The 22062-nt window shown below is 50.2% G+C and overlaps 2 long non-coding RNA genes across 3 annotated transcripts in view; one reads left to right on the forward strand and one right to left on the reverse strand.

Annotated features, from left to right (window-relative positions):
- Positions 1–17721, forward strand: part of LOC123576979 — a 38700-nt gene extending 20979 nt beyond the window's left edge. Inside the window, exon 3 of the long non-coding RNA XR_006701670.1 lies at positions 17157–17721. This is a non-coding gene — a long non-coding RNA (uncharacterized LOC123576979). The remainder of the gene's footprint in view (positions 1–17156) is intronic.
- Positions 731–8465, reverse strand: LOC123576978. 2 transcript variants are annotated; one of them, XR_006701667.1, is made up of 4 exons: positions 8302–8465; positions 7845–7946; positions 7542–7588; positions 731–1282 (listed from the first exon to the last, which is right to left on the reverse strand). It is a non-coding gene; the product is annotated as an uncharacterized LOC123576978 (long non-coding RNA). The 2 variants fall into 2 exon arrangements; XR_006701668.1 differs by lacking the exon at positions 7542–7588.
- Positions 17722–22062: the final 4341 nt, after the last annotated feature.

Genomic DNA, 22062 nt, shown 5'->3' on the forward strand with positions numbered 1-22062 from the left:
GGATGCCGAGTTAAATTGGAATCTCAGATAAACAACAAATTTGGTTTAATTATATCCTATGCAATATTTGGGACATGCTTATACCAAAAAGCTATTTGTTGTTTACCTGAAATTCAAATTTAACTGGGTATCCTGCATTTTATCTGGCAGCTCTAGGGTGGGGCTCAGGCCTGCCCCATTTCATCCAGAAAGCCCTGAGGGAAATAGGCCTGAAGTCAAAGGTGGTCTGGGGGCACTTGGGTGGCTCAGTCCGCTAAGGGTCAGACTTCAGCTCTGGTCATGATCTCACGGTTTGTGAGTTTGGTCCCCCCCCCATCGGGCTGTGTGCTGACGGCTCAGAGCCTGGAGCCTGCTTCAGATTCTGTGTCTCCCTCTCTCTCTGCTCCTCCCCTGCTCATGCTCTGTCTCTCTCTCCCTCTCTCTCTCTCTCAAAAAAAAAAAAAAAAAAAAAAAAAAAAAGCGGTCTGAGTTTCCCCGGACTGCTCAGGCGGCACCGACAACTCTCTTCTCTCTCCCTGACTGTGGCTGATGCCTCGGACAGTGGGGCAGGGCTCCGTGTAGGGCGTCTGGGCGACCTGCCTGCCCCCAGCTCCGGGGGAGTCGGAGATCACACCCATTCACCAATCAGTAGGGATGGGCCCTTTTTCATCCCCGCAATGGGCTGCTCCACAGGCAGTGGCGGTCGACACCACTGGTGGGTGGGGGGAGCAGGGGGCACGGGGGGTGGGGAGCAGGGGGCACGAGCACAGCAGAGGTCCCCGAAAAAAAAAATTAAAAATTACAGGAGGAAAAAAAAAGGATATTTGAGATGTCAAAAAAAGCATCAAAGCAGTTATCGTGGGGAAAATAAAAACTTGCTGACATTTATTGTAGGGTGTAGCGCTGACTTATATAACGGGGGTAGGGGTGGGGTGCAGGGGTCAGCTGTATAATCCGTTCAAGTTCTCTGACCTCTGGTGGGTGAGGCTAACTCGGGGCCGGCCCGGGAGGGGAGGGGGGGGGGGTGGCGCTGCTCCTACTTCCCCGCCCCTACCTAGTCCCTAGGCGCTCGAGAGCCCCGCTGTCTCCCCACCTCGCGTCAGGCTCGGGCCCGGGCCCAGGTCCTGGTCCTGGCCGAGCGCCCACGCGGGTTCGCGTTCCCGCCGCTCGGCACGCGGAGCCCCGCGCGGCTCCGGCCCCGGCTCCAGCGCCTGCTCCAGCGCGCGCTCAGGCGTCCTCGCGTTCGGGCTCCCGTTTGCCACTCCCGGCTCGGCTGGCTCAGCTCGCTCGGGGCGTCTCCCTACTGAAGAATTATGTGGCATAAAGCAGCCGCCACCATCTTGAACTGGCAGTGAACTTTGCTTTCTACATATAAATACAGATAGCAATCACACCCCAATCAGCGCCGAGGCTTCAGGGCATCATCTCAGCAACTCTAACTTTCCCATTACGATAATGTGATTTTCACTCAGTCTATAATATCACCAGCCATGAATAAAGCAACTGGCTCTTTCTGTCTCTCTCTTCCCTCCCCCCCTTTCCCTGACTCTCTGCCACCCTCCTCAGTCTCCTTTCTTCTCCTCCCTCACTCCCTCCTCTTCTGTCTCTCTCTGCAACCTCTCCGGATATCTGTCTTCATCTACATCTCTGCATCTCTGAGCATCTTGGCCTTCCTCTCCCTGCCTCCGCCGCCCCCCTTCTCCCGCCACCCCCCCCCCCCCCCCCCCGCCAGGGACTCACATTCCCTAAATACTAATGACTGGGATTTGCAGTGCCCTGGGCTCAGTTAAATTCTGCTCCCCAGCTCTGCCATCATCTGCCTTTGCCTGAAGGTGAGAAACTGCGGGCTTGGAGGTGGTGGGGGCCACCTGCAGGGTTTTGGGGGAAGGGAAGGAGAGGGGGAGGAGAATCTGGGAATTGGCTCCTCCCCTCCCCTCTCCCTCTTTCCTCGGGTGCCTGGATGGCTCTGGAAGGATCCCTACCAGGAGCCAAAGCTGGAGGCTCAGGAACGGAAGGATCCAGCAGGGAGAGTTGAAAACTGCCTGCTTAGGGGAGGGTCTTGGAGGCTCTGTTTTTCTGGATAGTGGGGTCCCCAAACCCAACCAGATTCCAAGGGCCAGACTATTGTGAATGGATAGAGTTGGCGAGAGAGTGCTCTGGAGAGGCCTGGGGGGGAAAGGAGGAGCTAGCCTTCTAGGGTCACTTCTGTGTGCACTGGGCCCCAAACTCGGTAAAGCTATCTGGACTGGCGCTGCCTTTGCCAGGACATGGGATAAAAGCCCACAGACAGCCTTCATCAAGGTGTCAGCCACCTTATCAGGGCTCTTGGAAAGGCCTTCATGGACACTCTCCAGGATGACGGTGGTGCCGGTCAGGGGATTGTCTGTGCCTCGGTCATTAATTGATTCATGGCTCTGGGTTTGTATTCCAATTCTTTCACCTACGAGTTTTGGGACCGTGGACAATGCTCTTAACGTCTCGAAGCCTCAGTGTCCTCATCTGTAAAATGGAAGTATAAGAGTGCCTGTCTAGTGAATAAGATAATGCATTAACACAGTGCTTGGCACATGTTAAATGTTCAATAAATGTTAGCTGTTATTACTATTAGCAAATACTAAATAATCACTCGCTGAATGGGTTAGGCAGTATACCACAGAGTTTAAGAGCCTATGGTTTTGCAGTCAGACTGTCCGAATTTGAATCCTAGCTTAGCCACCTACCAGCTTTGTGACCTTGGAAAAGCCACTTAGCCTCCCTCACAGTTTCCTCATCTGTAACAGGAATAACGATAGTCCCTACACTTCATAGGGTTGTTGCGAAAGTGGTGCAGGCTAATCTAGTGTTTGGCGTAGTGCTGACATGTGGCGAGGGTTCTAGGAATATTAGCGAGTGGGGGTCTGGCACGGCAAATCCAGCCACGAGTGAGGCACACACTGCTGAGTGTCCCAGAGACCACATTCCGTCTGCGGGCCATTCTTTGGGCCCTTGGCTTTTTCTGTGGCTCTGGACCATTGCTGGCCTTGACCTTTCACTTCTGTGGAGGATGAGGGCTTGCTTCAGTTTCGCTGACTGTAAGAGTTACCGCTTTCTAGCTGCCCGCCCGCCTGGGAGGGGACTAGGATTCCTGCCTAGGCCCTTCCTTGGGCACTGGTGGAGGGAGAAGGTGGCTTTTGAATACACTGTCTTAGGCAAGGGTTACAAGGTCTAGAAGGCAACTCTTGAATTTGCTCCTGTGGGCACAGGTGACAAATTAGAATCAGACATCTGCATTCTGTCCATTTCTACATTTCTAAGTATTTATAGGTTTGTTTGCTTGTTTGCTTGCTTGCTTTTTAGTTTTTCTTGGTTTCTCTCTGAAGGATCCTTTGGAGGCATTCCAGCCTGATCTCAGATGAAAGAGAGGAAAGGGGACTCTACTCACTTTCATCGGGCCCCGAAGGGACACCAGGTGTTACCGTGGTCAGGGCTCCCAGGTCTGGGGCTTCAAGAGGTAGACCCAGGGGAGGAACTTAGGGGCACAGTGTTGGGCAGGTTGCTTATTTGGGTCTCTTTGCTCATACCTAGCCTCCCTGCTTGGCTCCAGGAGGGAAGAAGCTACCCTTCAAGATCCAGAGCATAACCCAAAACATTCTTCACCAAGTGCTTTAGCCAAGGGAACCAAACTCCCCAGTTGGACTTGGAGTCTGGTCTTTACCCTACTCACTGTCCTCCTCAAAGACAAGACAGGCCCATGCCTTCCAGATGATCACAGTCCAGTACGAGAGACAGGCATGAAAACAAAGAAGCGGAAGACACAGTGAGAGCCAACATAATAGACATACTACAGGGTACAGAGGGGACCAAAAGGGAGCGTGTACTCAGGTAGCACTTGCTAGAGGAGCAGGAGCTTCGCTAACAGTGGGCAAAATGGGAGGGGGAAGAGAAGAACATTTAAGGCAGGGGGAATGGCATTTGCAAAAGCCTTGAGGTGTTACACAGCCTGGCACGCTTGGAGAACTCAAGTATAGAGGGTAGGGTCACTTTGATGGAGGCCAGCGGAAAGGGACAGATAGTAAAGGGCCGTGCAAACTTGACTTCTAGCCTGAAGGGCTTGAGCAGTGGAGTGATTTGCACTTCCAAAAACTAGCTCTGAGGATGATGAAGAAAATGGGGGAAGGGTGCAGCCAAAAAAGCTGGAGGTGGGAGGGTGGTGAAGAGGCTCTTCAAACTCTACAGGTAAGAGACAAAGAGGACCAGCGTCTGGTGTACGTGGGGATACCAAGGAGTGAGGCTGGAGAGAGCCTTTCACGGAACTGACAGAATTTTCTCTCTGAGCGGGTGTGGAGATGATGAGGGAGAGGATCCCTGGATGTCTGTCGGGTCTTGCCTGGGCGAATGGTTGGAAGTGACAGAGATGGAGAATAGAAGACGTGGAATAGGTTTGGGGAAAGGAAAACTACTGAGTTCTGATCGGGACATGCATATGGTGTGGTTGTCTAGAGTACATCTCAGCGCAGGTATGCGGGAGGCCCAGAGACCGTTAAGAACTTTATCTCCACACTTTGGAAATCAAGATGTCTGACAGGGAGCTGGAGATAGTGTGTGGAGTTCAAGAAAGAAGTCTTGTCAGGGTACATGGATTGGAGAGTCACCAGCTTCTGGATAGTAATCAAGGCCATGGGAAGGAAGTCTGTTACTTGGGAAGGACAAATGAGGGGAGAAGGGGGTAAGAGCAGAGTCTTAGGGAGTATCAGCACTTAAAGGGGTGGTTTTTGGGGTGGCTGGGTGGCTCAGTCCACTGGGTGTCCAACTCTTGATTTTGGCTCAGGTCATGATCCCAAGGTCATGGGATCGAGCCCTGCATCAGGCTCCACACTGGGCATGAAACCTGCTTAAGATTCTCTCTCTCTCCCTCTGCCCCTCTCCCCACCTCATGCTCCCTCTCTCTAAAATTAAAAAAAAAATGCATTAAAACAAAATAGAGGAGTGGTTTTCAACCTTGGCAACCATTTGGATCAGACAGGGGACTTGAAAAACACTCAGTCGGTTAAGCCTCTGACTCTTGGCTTCTGCTCAGGTCAGGATCTCACGGTTTGTGAGTTCGAGCCCTGTTCAGCACAGAGCCCACTTGGGATTCTCTCTCTCCCTCTCTTTCTGCTCCTCCCCTGTGCTCGCTCTCTCTCTCTCAAAACAAATACATAAACTTAAAAAAATTAAAAAAGGAAAGAAAAACACCCATGTCTAGGCCCCACCCCAGACCAACTAAATCGGAATCTCTGAGAGGAAGCTGTACAAGTTCCTCAGGTTGAGAACCAATGACTTAGAGGGAGGGCAGAGGAACGGGGCTAGCAAAGGAGACTGAGAAGGAATGTTCAGGAAGATAGGGAGAGCTTCAAGAAGGGAGAGTTCTAAAGCGTCCAATTGTGCAGAATAATAATGGTTAACTCCTACCCAGTACGTGTGCTATGTCAGAGACTTTACGTGAACTCCCTGAATCCTCCTGGAGACCCTACAAGGCAGGTACTGTTATTATAATTGCCATTTGGATGATAAAGAAACTGAGACACAGGGAGGTTAAGTACTCGCCCAAAGTCACACAACTAGCAAGCAGAAACCAGGATCCAAGCCCAGGCAGGCTGCCACCAAATCTGTGCTGCTAACCAGTGTGCTAGGGCCACCTCTCTTGCCGTGGCAAGAGTGAGAAGAACGTTGTTCCTGGCTTTCACACTGAGCTGATCAGAACAACCTCCCAAGGGGTCAGCTCTCCTCCTGTTCTCCTTCATCTTTCTGTCTCTTTCCTTTTTTCCGTTCACAGCAGGTCTGTGAGGGCTGCTCCTCACCCTTCTGGCCTTCTGGCTGATGGGGCTAGGTGGGGCTGGTTCTCTTGCTGAGACAACACAGTCTGCCCCTTATCAGGTGGCCACAACTATGGGCCACGTGGCCAATAGCCTCTTCATTCACCAGGCGGAGTTGATCATTTTTCTAAGCCTCCACAGTCTAGGAGGCGGGTGGGGAATCAGGGTGATGCAGAAGGAATAGAGGATTCGACCCTCCTGGGAAGTGAGTCTTCTGGTAAGTAGATGCAGAGATAGACCTTGAGGAGGAAGGAGACTGGAATCCACATTCACATAGAGGGAATGTGAGCATAATCAGACACCTGGGATATCCCCTGTTAGAATTTCCAGGGGTCTGGGAGCCTGGGCAGCTCAGTCAGTTAAGCGTCTGACTCTTGATTATAGCTCAGGTCATGATCTCATGGTTCGTGAGTTCAACCCCCACATCGGGCTCCTTGCTGACAGTGTGAAGCCCCCTTGGGGATTCTCTCTCTCTCTCTCTCTCTCTCTCCCTCTCTGTCTGTTCCTTCTGCACTCTCTCTCTCGCTCTCTCCCTCGCCCTCAAAATAAACAAACTTAAAAAAAATATCTGCCTGCCTAGGCTGTTACAAAGATCAAAGACAATGCTATGTGTAAAGCTTCCCACTCAGAGTTAAGTGTAGAATTCCCAGGGGTCTTCAAAAAACATACTGCAAGGGCCACCTCTGGAACAATTGGATCAGAATCTCTGGGGCATGGTGGGTTTTAAAAGCTCTGCAGGTGATTCTAAAGTGTAGCCAGGGTTGAGAACCACCACCTCAAGAAGAGCTCTGGATAAGTACGAAACGGCCCTGCTTCTAACCTTACTTTTGTTACTTCCAAGCTGGGATGTCTTAGGAAACCTACTGGACCTCTTTGAGCCTCAATTTTTTTTTTTTTTTCTGTAAAGAAGGGGTAGTAATTCCATCCCTGCCTACTTTTTACAAGTAGTTATGATGCTCAGGTAGACTATCGGATATGATGTATTTTGTTCATTGTATAGGACGCTATACAAAAATGAGGTGGAATTAACTCATGCAGACATTAAAATGCAAATAAGCTACTCTGTCCACTTAACACAGGTAGGTGCACTTGAATACACACACACACACACACACACACACACACACACACGACAGCTGCTGGTTGTGTTCTGAAAGCAGAGCTGTGGTTTTCTAGACATGGCCTTTTATGTTTTTAGCCTTCAGAATGTGCCATTAAAATATGGAGAGATGATCTGGTGTGTGTGTGTGTGTGTGTGTGTGTGTGTGTGTGTGTGTGCATGGGTGCGCGCGTGCGTGCGTGTGTGTGTTTAAATGATTGCTAAAGTGCAGCATCATTTGAGTCTGCCTGTCAGCCTATCAGAAACGTCATCTATAACCTTCACTGTTTGCAGTTTAATCTCCCCTGCCTCCCCACGGGCCCTGTTCTGACATTTTAAACCCCATAAATGACAGTAGTGCTCTAAGCCATTTTGAAAAAAGCCAAGCATTTGGAAAAAACACACATAGAGACATACCCCTAAATTCCCCTTCCCCTGAACACCTGCTCACTCACGCTCATAAGTGGAATCACACACATGCTCACATCCCTGTGCTGGCCGATTTGGGAGAAGTCACAGATACAGCCAACGTGAGTGCACGTGCGTGACAGCAGGGCACAGATGGATGGAGGCATGGCCGCGTATCTGATGCCCGTGCACGCATTCCAGTGGACCCGCAGCAGACATACCTTTCTGCTGCCATCCTCAAGTCCCATCCATTCTCCTGCTCCTTGGCCTTGAAAGACAGTGGAAGAAACCAGGGTCTTTGAAAGCCTGGTTCTGAGAGCAATGGGGTGACAGGAAAGGCTGACAGGCCCCAAATCGTACAGTGTCAGGCTACGATGTATATTAGTAGGCTCAAGGTCCCCACTCTTGGAAAGCCCAGGGGTAGAAGGGGATAGCTAAGCAAAGTGCACTCCACCCTCTCGGCAACCAGATAGCTTACCACATTTGGGGACTAGAGTGAAAACAGGAGACCCAGAAATACTTACTAAAGGGATGTCATGTCTGAATGTAGAAGGTAGCAATGGTGAGCTCCACAGAGGCAGGTCTCTATCAGCTCCCGGCTGTATCCCTCGGGCCTGACACGGGGTCTGCGACACACCAGAGGCTCGTAAATACTTGTTGAATACATGACTAAAAGAATGTATAAGCTCTAGAGTGAGTGTGTGTGTGTGTGTGTGTGTGTGTGTGTGTGTGTGTGTGATCCTGATGGTGTTGGAGATGGGAGATAGGCCAGTTAAAGACAGTTTCTTAGAAAAGATGAAAAGTTCCAATCTGGGACTGGGACAGAGAGGCCCATGTCACATCTGGTATCCATTGCTTCCAGGATACGTGGCTGGCTTTTCCTGCTTTGGACTGTGACTTTACAGCAAGATGTCCCCACTCAAAGATAAGATGGACTTCCAAATGAGGTGGGAGATGGTATGAGTGGTGAATTAGGATTACCTTTGTGCAGTCCTGGGGCATTTTCCTGAGCCGGGGAACTTGTCTCCTTAATGTGCAAGGCATATGTACCTGCAGAGGTTAGGGACAGCCCTGCTGATGCTGAGGGGCTCTGTGGATCCTTTGTGGCACGGCTGGCTCCTGTGGCTCTCCCTCCCGCCACCTCAAGTGATCATGTACTGTAAGGAACTGGTTTCCATGGCAACCAATTAGTGTCAGAAAGCGAGGGCTGTGATGTCAGAATGGGGGGTAGGGTGAGAAATTTCCATCCCCCATATCCCTGGCTCCTGGCTCAGTGTCTGCTGCTTCGCAGGGAAAGCTCTAGAAGAGATGCAGGACATTGCACTCCTGAGAAGCACACGTTCTGGGTCAGGGCCCAGGAGTCGGGACAGAGTAGAAGATCTGATTCACCTGGCAGTGTCCCTACCTGCCACTCGACTCCAAAATGCTGACAAGGCAGTGGGCCCAGTAGAGAGACAGTGTGGGCGTACTCAGAAGGGTAACAATAATCTGAGACTGTTGCCTGCACTCCTCCCTCTTCCCTGGGAGAGGGATCCTAGGCTTGCTTTATTCATTGGGGGGGGGGGGGGGTGGCTGTGAACAAGGCCCAGAAGGAAGGAAGTCTTGGCTCAAAGAAGCTTTGTCATACAGCTAGTATAAAGGCAGGGCTACAGTATAGTTAAAGCATCCTAGACTTAGTCTTCACTTCAAGGAGAAAGGGTTTCAGCATAAAGCTTGTCCAGAGTGACTTCGCCCACAGGGACCCTGTTCTCAGGCCTCATTTGAGATTTGTTGTCACCCCCCCAAAGGCTGGATGTTTTGGTCTATGGGAGGAAAGTACATGCTTTAAATAAAAGGGTAGGGAGCCCAGCTGGGAATACATCCAACAGTGTAGGAGAGATATCTGGTAGGCACTTAGCTCCTGATTCTTAGGGCAAAGAATGAGATATGGGTAACAGAACTCCAGCAGTTTGAACCTCTAGGTCTTTGGGACCATGGTTTAGCTTCCCGAGGGATAGTCTGGCCAGTCTGGGGAGGTCATTCCAATAAGAAGACAAAAGGCAGGATGCAAAGAACCTTGTCTGTAGGGGAGAAAAGAAGGTTGGCCGTTCATTCACTGGACTTCATGGCCAAAGTATGTTCCCCCCATCACACTAGCCGGGCAGAGCCTGCCGTAACAATGACGAGGACGACGATGATGATGAGAGACAGCACTATATTTTCATAGCTATATTTTCATAGCCCGCCACAAAACACCCTCATCCTGCAGTAGCCCCATGGGTGGGTAGGTAGGCAGGACTCGTCTGCAGGTTGGTCTGGAGGCAGACTTTGGGATGGAGACCAAGGCGCTAGAACTTTCCTGGCGAGTGCCCTTGGGATTATCACCAGTGCAAGAGAAGGCATTTCTCCAGAGCGAGAAATTGGGCTGCGCTGTAGTCTCAGAAAAAGGCCTTCACCAACCTCAAGGGAACTCTGAGGCAGGGATGGCCCTTCTGAACGGTCCCGAGGTAGGGAGAGGTGGCTGGGCCTTCCTATGTCCATGGTGACAAGGCATTGGATGCAGGCTGCCCAGGGAAAGGCATGGCCTTAGGTGAGACAGCTCTCTTCGGCAGAGACAAATCCAAGGGAGCCTGACAGGGCAGGGCAACAGTTGGAGGCCCTCCCTCAGTACCCAGGAAGCACAGCATTGCACCCCAGCCTCTGCCATAGCAGTTATCTCTCTCCTTTCGAAGATGACGAAGCTGAAGTTCAGAGAGGTGTGATGAGCTGCTTGTCGCACAGCTAGCACAGAGGCAAGGCTACAGCATAGTTAGTCCCAGCATCCTGGACTTAGTCTTTGCTTCACGGAGAAGGGGTTTCAGTGGCAAACTAGTCCAGAGTGACTTTGTGAGTACATCGTCAAGCGATCACTCGCCCTGGGCTCCATGGAGGATAGACGGTAGGAGCTTGGGGGGTGTTGGGGGGCTGGAAGGGGAGCTCAGGGTACTACACCCCAGGGGCAGACAGAGTCAGGGTGCGGCGACCCTGTGCCAGGCCTCCGGAGGGCCCGCTCAGCTCTGCCGGGGTCCAGGGAGCCTCCTTTCCCTCTGGAAAGTGGAGACTGTGGCCTTCATCCCTCTCAGCGCAGGCCACAGAGCTGGCTGATCTGGGTTGCAAGAGAAAATTTCCTGGCAGATGTGTCGGATTGGCCAAAAGATGAGGGGCTTTGAGGAAATTATTCTGCCTGCTTGATGCCTGGCCCTTGGGCCTGCAAGAAATGAAGCCCTGTGGGTCTCCCTGGGGGCTTTTGGAAGGGGGCGTCACGGCAGTCAGCAGGGGTCCAGCAATGGTCAACCCCCTCCCCGGCCAGCCCCAGGGGCAACAGCCGCCTCCGGAAAGTCTGGCAGAAGATGTTTGCTGGGGGATTGACAGAGGGGAAGGAAGGAGCGGACAAGGCGACAGAGGTGAGAGATAGCAAGGTTCCCAGAGAACAGGGAAGGAGCTGGCTCTCTCAGAACTAGCCATTCCCGCAGAAAACTGAAGAACCGAAGTGCCCAGTCTGGGCTTGTTTGCAGGCTGCTGGACTGGGCCACTCAGGTGCTATTCGGGATTTTGGAGGTCATCGAAGAGGGTTGTATGTATATGTGGTAGGGTTGGGGCACGAGCCATGAGGGTGAGTGTGGGAGACAGAACGAAGGGAATCCACACCCCTCCCTCGCCTTCCACGCTGGAGTTGCCGAGTCCACAGCCTGGGAGGGACAATGGTTCATACTCTTGTTTTTCTCCACTCTTCCTGCCTAGGAGGTGGGAAAGAGCCTGAGCCACCACAGGGGGAAAGACCCAAAGGTGCAAGGGGCCGAGGGACAGGGACCCAGTGGCAGCTCCGGGGTCTCTGCTAGGGAGACTCACAAGGACTTGCTGGTCCCTCCCCAGTCCCTCCTTGGCCCTGAGAGTGATGGGCACGTGGCCCACCGTCCTTGTTGCCCTTTTCTGGGAGGCAGGAGTGAACAGCGATAGCTTCTGTCCAGGAGACCCTGATTGGAAAGGGATTGTTAGTTTTTTGGTTTTTGGTTTTTGGTTTTTCAACTCTGCCAACTTGCCCCTCCCCGCGTACAAATTCCCCTTCGTGACCTTGTGACTCTTCCACTAGGTCTCCTTTCTTCTTGCTTCAAGAAAAAGCCAGGCGGGGAGGGCTGGGGACCAGGGAGGGAGGCGAGGCGGCGGAGAGGCTGAGCCGATCGCGGGTCTGCAAGGTGCAAAGCAATCAGCGCAGCCGCTGGTGAGCGGGGTCACTCAGTAGTGTGCACATCAGGGTGAAATCCTTTCAGCTCTTCTCCAAACCCCTAGTGAAAGACAATCAGGCTCGCTGTCACCGAGCTAATTCTGTCTATATAAAAGCAGTAATGAAATTCACGGCAGGATTACCCTCTCCATCCAATGGGCCAGCGTCGTGGTGACATATCTCTCTTATTGCCCGAATGTAACACACCATCTAATTTACGTCGTGTAGCGAGCAGGAATGAAATGTTCATAAAGAATTGCTGCATCTCGTCACCTTAACTGCGGCCCGGGGCTCTGAGGCATCTGTCAGGGAGAGGAGCAGGAGGAGGGAGGGCGGGCGGGGCTCAGGGAGCAGCAGCCGGGGGCAGGCGTTCTGGGGGGTTGTTGTTTCTTAATAGGGTGAAGTGGAGACAGAGGGAGGTAGGGGCTGGGGGGTGGGCAGCTAGGGAGAAGAGCGGGGGAGGGGGCACGGAGGGCCTTGGGAGGCAAGGATCATAAGGGTAGGTTGAAGTGGTCTGTAGGGAGTGTTTGGAAGTCGATGTAAGTGTGGGGAGCCAGAGAATCTGAGAGTATGTTTGGGTTTGGGTGAGTCTGGGAGGACAAATGAGTGCCTCAGTGGGGGTTGGTTGGGAAAATGACCCTCTAAGGTGCCTCCCAGATGCTGCAGGCTATCTTGTAGTCTTTCTCATTCTCTGGAAATGGAGATGCATCCACCTCCAAAGGCTATCAGAACGAAACTCTTGGGTGGACGAGGTAGGAGACCTTTTCTAGAAGTGAACAAGGAGCAGACAGATGCTAGGAACAAGTTTTACAGAACTAGGAGTTCCCCATGGCTCCTCTGCTCCCTCATCTGTCACTGCACGACCCACCATCAGTGAGCCATTTCACTTACCTTCCCCCCTTTCTATTTCCACCCCCTCGGTCCAAGGCCACTGCCATCTGTTGCCCGACTGACTCAACCCTCTCTCGACTGTGGTCTCCACAGGTGCCTTCCTGCTCCCTCAACTTCTTGCCCCCTCAACTCGGCCAAGTGGTGGTCATGTCACTACTACGGTCCCTCCACTCAAAACCCTGCTATAGTGTCCCCTTGCTTTTAGGATGAAGACTGGAACCCATGACCCCAACGTCTTTGCCTCACACTCTCCGTTGCAGGCCATGCTCCAGCCATATTGGCCTTTTCCTGTTGTCTCTGAATGTGCCACATTCTAAACAGCCACTGGGGCTGTGCATGTGAGGTTGCCTCTTCTTGGAAGACTCCTCTCAGGGCAATAGACCACTCCAGCATGGCCTTCACTCCTCCCATTTCAGGTGTCAGCTGGCATGTTACATCCCGGAAGAAGCCTTCTGGGCCTACCCAGACTTGGCTAGTGTTCTCTTCCTTGATATGCTTTCTTAGCATCATTTACTTCCTTTTCAACGCAGATCATACATCGTAAGGATTCTGGGTTTTGTACAACTATTTGATGACAGTCTGTATTCTCCCACTGGGCTCCCATGATCTCGTGAGAGCAGGGGCCGTGTCTATTTTGCTCACCATTGTAGCTCCAACACCTGGTACAGTACTCAGGAACATTGTAGCCACTCATTGAGTGGCTTAAATGAAGAAATGAGGGGCCCGAACAACCACTACAGGGGTAGAAACCCTTCTCCTTCCTTCTTTCATTCATTCAGCAAACATCTACTGAATGTCTCCTAAGGGCCAGGCATTGTCACAGGCACTGTGGCCGCATGGTAAACGATTGAAGACATAGTCCCTTCCCCTGAGGAGCTCACAGTCCAGGGAGGGAGAGAGACAAACTCTGGTGCTAAACCTGTCCCGTGTGCTCACTCCAGAGAGAAGCTATGTCCTGGGCCCATTGTGAAAGTCACCTATGAGAAGTGGCTGATCTGGGGCCATATAAAATTCTCCTAAATTTCCCCCAGACATAGCTCAGTCACCACTGGGGGGAAGATACAGCAAAAGAAAGAGACTTTATTAAAGGGGCATAATTGGAATTCTTTTACTAGTGCTAATAAGAAGCATTTACTGAGAATCAACCATGTGCCAAGCTTCTCTTCTCATGTAACCCTCACAATAACTGTGACACCTAGATATTATTATCCCTGTGTTAAAGATGAGGAGACTGATGCCAAATGAGTTTTTTTAATGTTTGTTTATTTTTGAGAGAGAGAGAGAGAGAGCACAAGTAGGGGAGGGGCATAGAGAGAGGGAGACACAGATTCTGAGGCAGGTTCCAGGCTCTGAACTGTCAGTACAAAGCCTGACACGGGGCTCAAACCCATGAACTGGGAGATCATGACCTGAGCCGAAGTTGGACACGCAACTGACTTAGCCACCCAGGTGCCCGTGAAGCCAACTGAGTTTAAATAGCTTGCCCAAAAGAGGTCACACACTTGTCACACAATGGATGCTCAGTAAATATTTATTGAGTGAGTGAATGAATGAGACACTAATAAGTAAAAAAGACAGAAATCAAACCTAGGCTTTCTGGCTTCAAAGCCCTTGGTATTTCTACTGCTTATTTCAGGCAACTATTTTTGGACTCTCAGGGTCTGGTCTGTATTGGCGAAATAAACTGATGTTGGACTCTAGACCCATGCTTCCTCCTGACCCAGACCCTAGCCTCTCCACAGACACAGGATACCTTAGAAGACCAGACCTGAATCTCTGTGGGGAGATGCCCATAATGCAAACCCTTCCCAGTCCTGCCCTGTCCTTCCTCTAACACCCCAGGCTTGTGTTAGCTTAGTAAAAAGTCTGGGAAGGTCTTTGTGGGAGATGGAACATCATTCCTGTGTGTATAGAATCAACCACATCTTGTAACGTGTCCCTTCTGATTAAGCCATGTGGTCCTTTCTCATGAACTCAGAGATATTTACTCACCAGATGATATGTATCTGTGTGGACATGTTGTGTGTGGACACGTGTTCATGGATGCATACGCGTGCATCAGTGATCCTCTCCTTGCACCAGTTCTCTCATATCCCGTGATATGCACTTTCCAAGTATGCAGACCCCCGAGTCCGCACCCTGAAGTTCCCGCCTCACAGATGTCTCCAGATATATGCCTCTGTAGCTGACTTTTCCTCTTGCCTCTATCCTCTACCCAGGAAATTATGTGACCCTCCAGCTAATGTTGGCAAGCCGCAGAGTAGGATTGTGTGCCACGAGCTTCCTCTTATTTTGAGGAAGTTCTGTTCCCTGGCAGAGAGTAACTTTCTCTGTCAAAGAGCTAGTGCATAGATGCATCATCAAAGAGAAAATATATGCCTGGCACACAGTAATCTCTCAATTCATGTCAGATATTAACACTATTGTAGCTCATTTGTCCTCCCTGACCAGAGGGCATCCCTCCTTCTTCCCACAGCCCTCCTAGGACTGGAAGTTCAAATAGCCCCATCTCCTCCTGCCAGGGAGCTGAGTGAGGCTTGGTGTACTTACAAGGATCTCCTGGGTTTATAGGGCTCCAGGCCATTGCCATCTATATCTCTCAGTAGGACAAAAATCTCAACACACCCCTGGCAAGTAGGAGTCACTCATATTTTTTAAAGTCTCCATAAAATAAATCTCAAGAGTCTCTTTAGACACTGCATCCAAAACCTTAAACTCCTAAGACACAGATTGTTTCCTCAACCCATTCTTCTGTAGCTGACATCTTTTCTCCTGGGCCAGACCCGAGGCCAGACCCACTGGCCAATGCCCACCGGAGAAGCACAGTTTCAGTCATGATGCCTGATACTTCTAACCACTTCCCTCTGGCCCAGGTGGCCTACCCTCCCAGCTAGTGATCAGTTTTGTGGCTCTTCCAGGAGCTGACACCCTAAACCAGACCCACTTCTTCAGGTGAAGCAAGATATCATTGAAGTTGGATGGATACAAAGCAAGGGCAGGGCAGGGGGAGAACGAGAAGGGGAGATCACAGCAACCATCGCAAAGAATCAGGATCCTCCAGACAATATCTGTCCTTCAACTGGCATCAGGCTTTCCTCTCACCGTCTGTGGAAACCCAGGGGTCTGTGCCTAGGGGTGTATTAAGTTTTGTCTGACTGTCTTTGGACAGACAAGAGGAGGGAGGAAGATTCTGTGGAATAGATAAACTAGAAGAGGTTGGTGATGGATTAAAAATTGGAATCCGGGGCGCCTGGGTGGCGCAGTCGGTTAAGCGTCCGACTTCAACCAGGTCACGATCTCGCGGTCCCGGAGTTCGAGCCCCGCGTCAGGCTCTGGGCTGATGGCTCAGAGCCTGGAGCCTGTTTCCGATTCTGTGTCTCCCTCTCTCTGCCCCTCCCCCGTTCATGCTCTGTCTCTCTCTGTCCCAAAAATAAATAAACGTTGAAAAAAAAATTTTTTTTTTTAAAAATTGGAATCCAACCCTGTCAATGTGTTTATTTGATTTCCACATTCTCCTACCCCTTTTATTCCCACTCCTCTTTTCCCTTCCCCCAGACTGACATAAAATGATACCCTGATGGCTATTTCAGCTGCAACCCTATATACCCAGGGAAGCCTGAGCCCCCCAGCTGCTGGCCAGCTCTGATCCCCTAATCCCAGAGGGACCAGCTGGTCAGAGTTCTCAGGGACGGCAGACCTCAAGTGCAAATTTGGCTTCTGTTTCCAACAGACTCTGATCATGGCCAGATTACTGAGCTTCTCTGTGTGCTGGCTCTATTATCAGCATCCTGCTCCCCCGGTACACATACTACCCCAGATGATAGAAAGAAGCATCCTGAATTTCTTGAAACACTATTCTAGAAATGCACCTTTCCATTTCCCATCGTAATTACCACATCGGAATTTAGTCCCCATGCGGGTTAGCTTGATCTTGGGTGGGCCAGTCCCCTTCACTATTGGCCTGGACGGCTGTTTAGTCATCGGCCAGCAGGAGAGAGAGTGGGTCAGTGCAGCTCAGCCCTGCTGCAGAGTGCATGACCCATTATGAGAACAGAGAAGATAATTTTCCAGCCTCCTGGCATGTCTGAGGGCTTTGTGAGTACCTACCGATAACACATGGTTTAAAACCGTATCCGCGGAAAGCAACAAAGAGGATCCAACCTGCTTGGAGTTCAGTTGATAGCGAGGGGATGTCTGACACGTCGATAAAACTGAAAGGCCCTCGAAATGAAGAGTAATTGATGACTTGGACAAACAGGCATAAATTCCTGTTAAGTGTGGCTCAACACCCTTGCTCTCCAGGCCCCCCCCCCCCCCACCGGCCCCCCGCAACCAGGAACTTGGTTTTGGTGGTCATTACCTGCTCAGTGTCATTAAATTCTCTGGTAATCCGCAGGGATATGTAATTATGCTGTAGTTAGTGGTTGTTCACTAAGTAAACCCTTGGTGTACTTACCATGTAAGTCAACGGTATTTACAGGATATTTTTTCTGCCTGTAACTCAAAGCCTTACCGAAACAAATTGGAATTGCCTTCTGGAGGCCGTTGTTATAAATTACAGACCCAACATCTGTCCACATCTGCAGTGTCTAGACAGCCTGTCTCAGCTACAAGAGAGGAGAGAGATGAACGCGGGAAAGCCAGAGAGACGTGAGGAGTGGCAGAGGGAAATCTCAGATTTTTCACAATTTTTCTCGATTCTGAGGTTTACCCAGATGAATCCGTGCTGACTTCTGAAATGGACCTGAATCTTCAGCAGCCCAACACCAAGCTCTGGAGAGTTCGGGGCCCGGTCATCGCCCCTGGATGTATTGGTGATGCAGCTTCTTCCATTGGGCCCCTCTCTGCCCTGACAGGCTCTCAGAGGTCACAGCGGGGCCCAGGGCCCTGGGAGATGGAGTTACAAATACCAGGCTGACTGCGGCCAGATCAGGAGAGTCGGCCTGTTCTCCCAATTCCTTCCATCCCCTCTCCTGCTCCCTGACTCTTCCCCCACCTGGTTTTTCAGGGCAAGGCATTCATTTGCCTGCCTCTCCTGTGGTCCCTTTCTTGCACCCACGATAAGGAGCCTGCCCGTCAGCTGAGTGATTGTATTTTTTTACAGTTCCTAGCACAAACCTTCTCATTTATATGTAAAGCAGCCATTAGTCATAGCTCCGTTCCCACACACTGCCTGATGTACAATCACATTTTGCAGCGGATGAATCTTTCCACACAGCTGCTCTGCTATGAATAATCCGTCTCCAGGCCCATAAATCAGAAAAAAATCATGCACCTCGTTCGCCTGATCCTTACACAAAGTCATATATTTTACATGAGGACGAGCTAAATATTCATGAGTCTTAAAGGCTTTTTTCATAGGCACTTGTTGGGGTTGTTTTCTACTATTGGGGGGATACCAGGTTGTATTTAGTAGAACCAGGGATTTTGGAAAGGAGAGAGGAAAAGGAGGTGGGAGAGGGTGTGTGTGTGTGTGTGTGTGTGTGTGTGAGAGAGAGAGAGAGAGAGAGAGAGAGATTGATTGAGATTCCAAGCTTATCTCTTAGTCTAAGCGTCATGTGGGACAAAGGATGCTCATGTGAGGTCTTAAAAACATGATAAATACTTGTTTACTGAGCTTCCATTCTGCTCAGAGCCATGGATATTGCCTCTCTGACCTTCAAGGTCATTTCACGAACCTTTGCCTCCTCACCCGTGCAGCAGTGATTTGGGCCCTTCTCTGTGTAGGGAAGTGGCTGGGAGACCCACCTGGATCTGATGAAAGCAGAATTTGGGGGTGAAGGAAGGGAGACAGTGGGGAAAGAACAGATAGATGTAAAGGAAATCACTCTCATGCTAACAATTCCCTCTGACCTACACACAACTTCAGGCCTCTAGCAGCTTCCTAGTAATTTGTTTATAGCCCATTTTTTTTGTTCCAGAGAGCACTTAAGGTAGCTTTCCTCACCCTCCGGTTTATTTCCCTCCCCTGGGCTATCTCCTTCCCCTCACCCCCTTAACCTCAGACCCTGATCACTGTACTATCCTCTGGGTAAGTCTTCTGCTCAGCCGGCCCATACCGCATACTCTCCCCATACTGCTCCTCAAACTCTCTTTTCCCCTAAATGCAAAATTTGATCCCTCCAAGGAGCCACCTTCTGTTAAAAAAGGAGTTACTTGCCTTGCCCCCCCCTCCCCCCACCCCATCTTCCCTAGCCAACCCACTCATCATAGTAACCCCGCCGCTGGCAGGTGCTTCTTCATTTTTTTTCCGGGACTCGTGCAGCATATGTGTGTTCGGTGGCCTTGTCTGACTCATTAATGCCATGGTCTGCAGTGGTGACGATGATGTGCCCTCACTTCCCTTGGAAGGGTAGAAAATTCTTCCTGGATTTCACTGACAAGATTAAGAACACATTTCTAGGTAGAGGTTTCTTGGATTCAACTTTAGTTATGGAAACACACAAAAGCCCTCAGACCCTTTGAGCTTTCAGTAGATAGTGATAATGACTGGGTCCCAGTGGCTGTTCTCAGATGAAGAACTCTGTCAAAACTGTAGTGGCAACTCTGTGGGGAAAATCACTTCTCTATTTAACAGATGGGCAAACCGAGGCATGACCCTGGCACATTTCTTTCTCAAAGTCAAATCAAGAGGAGAGGACAGGAAGCTGCAATGATATCTGAGTTAACTTTTGTGAGTTTGACCCAAGGCACCCAGCTTTTCCCACCAACCCCCAGGGCCAGAGGCCAAGGATCAAAGCCTTTCCCCATTTCTCTAAGTTCTTTGGGCTTGCGTACTGCTCTGCTGCCTCTCGCTCCACCTGCCCTCAACCCTCTCTTGCTAACGCTCACAAAGAACCAAGTGAAAAACCCGCCAGAGAGGAGGAAAAAGTCCAAACAATCACAGATGGCAGACTCGCACATTTAATTTAAAATCATTCTTTATTATCCAAAATATTAAAATTAAAGCTATAATGCCCAAAGGAAAACACAGATTAAAACCCCCTATGTTTCACTGCCTCTTCCTCAGGGGGTCCCCAAAACACTGAGCAAGAATGCTTTGAAAAGAAAGCAGGAGTGCAGGCGCAAAGAGCCAGCTGTAGATCACTGAGCCAAACACTCGGTGACTGACCCAATCAGCTTCCCTTAAAGCCAAACACCAACTGTTTCATATGCAATTAATGATTGCCCTGGCAAGTGAAAGTGCATCAAGTCGTCACAGGTATCCTTGAACGAGAAGACACACAGCAGTCACAGGTAGCTCGTCCCTGGTATCTACATAATGATATTACCAGGCTAATCTAGGCTCAGAGATTTAATTCTGCAAAACACCATGCGCTAAATATTTATATTCATAAAAGGGCTAAGGGGAAAAATGCCCATGTGCTGCCTCTAGGCTCCCCATTTGTCTAAAATAGGTTGCTGGATCATTTACTGTACGGTTGGGGGTCAAGGGCATCAGTCAAGTGTCAGTAGAATCCCGGTGTTTCTGGCCTGCAACTTCACCTTTTGGAAGGGGCTCATTGCTAGACTGGGGATTTGGAGGTACCCAGGAGAATGCAAAGCTCCTTCCTTCTCTGGAGATGCCAAAGCCAAAGAGGAGACTTCCTCGTATGTCGGAGCTGAGAAGGGGCGGAAGAATGGCTGAGAATATCTGTTCCCCATTCTCTGGCGCAGAAAATCAAAGTCCAGAGGGGGACGAGAGACTGTTAGCATCGTCCTTTACGCATCTCAAATTCTCAGTTGTAGATACCATTCCAGTTATTGATGCTACTACCATGCTTGAACTATAAAATTGAAGAGGGACTCTTCAAATAATCATAAATAAATCAGTGCTGATGGCCTTTTGGATTTGTCTCTGTTTCCTCCTAATTCTGAGTCATAGTCCTTACTCGAATGTTCTCATTGCAGCACACTGCTGGGCCTGAGTGCCTCCAGCATATAAGGCACAGGACCTAACCCGGCTTGGCCTAGCCCCTCTCCTAATGGGATTGCCAGGATCACTTCTGTGTCTATCCTGGAGACTGCTCTCCTCTTCCCACTGACATCTCAAACCCAGTTCTTTCTTTTTTTAAATTTTTTTTTTCAACGTTTATTTATTTTTGGGACAGAGAGAGACAGAGCGTGAACGGGGGAGGGGCAGAGAGAGGGAGACACAGAATCGGAAACAGGCTCCAGGCTCTGAGCCATCAGCCCAGAGCCCGACGCGGGGCTCGAACTCACGGACCGCGAGATCGTGACCTGGCTGAAGTCGGATGCTTAACCGACTGCGCCACCCAGGCGCCCCTCAAACCCAGTTCTTTCAACCCAGACCCCTCTGCCCTTCCTCTCTCCTTGGCAGAAAATGCAGATGATGGAGCCTGTCTGGTTCCCCATGCACACCATGACTTGGAGCCTTCAGCAACTTTTCCAGCACTCTGCGTATTGTAGTCAAGATGGGATCAGCTAATAAAAATTACATTGGTTACAATCCAAAAAGATTAACCAGCCTTAAGGGTTTCATGGCTATGCGTTACACTTTTCAATTTTCCTACAATTAAGCTAGCAACAAATAATATTGACAAATAAACTGCCAGATCCGCTAGCTGAAGCCCTGCCGTGGGAAGGAGGGTGGTTAGCCCTTGCCTAATCGGAAGGTCCAGCCTGTGAGTTCTAGCATGCTGGGGCATTGGCACTTGAGCCGTATAGGTGGAGGGGTGATGAGGAATGGGTGCCGGCTGCTGTGCTCCTAAATGAGAATAAAAAAGATGACGATCCTGACTCTTGACCTGCTGTCACCTCTGGGGAGTTTTCCTGGTTTCACTGATTTCTCAATCTCCTGCTCGAGAAAATCCAGGAGGTCTATATTCTTATGAGGCAGAACGATATCAACTCATTAATTAATTTGGAGTCCCAGATCCAGGGCCTGAAATAAATTAGACCTAGGGCTAATAAAATTGGGGGGCAGGTTGAGATGAGAGTCTCCTCCGTAGGAAAGCTCTCCCACACAGATGCTGATAGAGGTCTGTGGAGGCCAGACTTTTCCCTGCTTGGCTGCCCCGGCGCTAGGGAGGGCAGGAGGCTGCAGGATATTCTGGAACCTGTCTGCACGATTTCTAGTGCTCAGTGTTGGAGAAGAAGACCATGGGAGCAAGGGCTGCGAAGGGAATCAGGATCATTGTTGTTATTTAATGAGAATTTACCATGTGCCGGCGCTGGGTTCAGTGCTCTCACTTGGCAATTTATTTAATCCTCATCATCTGTGAAGTAGATCCCATTCTCTATCCCCATCTTACAGTTAAACTTAGAGAAGTTAAATAGTAGCTCATGGATTGAACCCAGGTTTGGGTTCTAGAGCCTGTGCTGTTAACCACAAAACTGTTGAAAACTGCCAAGTGATTATAGGTACAAGACAACTGTCTTTCTACAGCAGGATCTAAATTCTGATCTAAGCTAGAAACAGGACATCTAGCCTCAAAGTTAGGTTCGTTTTGATGCTATGTTTGATCTTCATCAAAATCCACAAATATCTGTCAAGAACCCAGGATCCTGGGCCCAATGGGAGACTGAGGGACTGTCCTTTGTTCCTCAAATTATGACCTAAGGACAGTCTTTAACTAAATCATCTGGGAGGCTTGTTAAGATGCTGGTTC

The sequence above is a fragment of the Leopardus geoffroyi genome, chromosome D2 (genome assembly GCF_018350155.1).
Source record: "Leopardus geoffroyi isolate Oge1 chromosome D2, O.geoffroyi_Oge1_pat1.0, whole genome shotgun sequence".
NCBI classification, from domain to species: Eukaryota; Metazoa; Chordata; class Mammalia; order Carnivora; family Felidae; genus Leopardus; species Leopardus geoffroyi.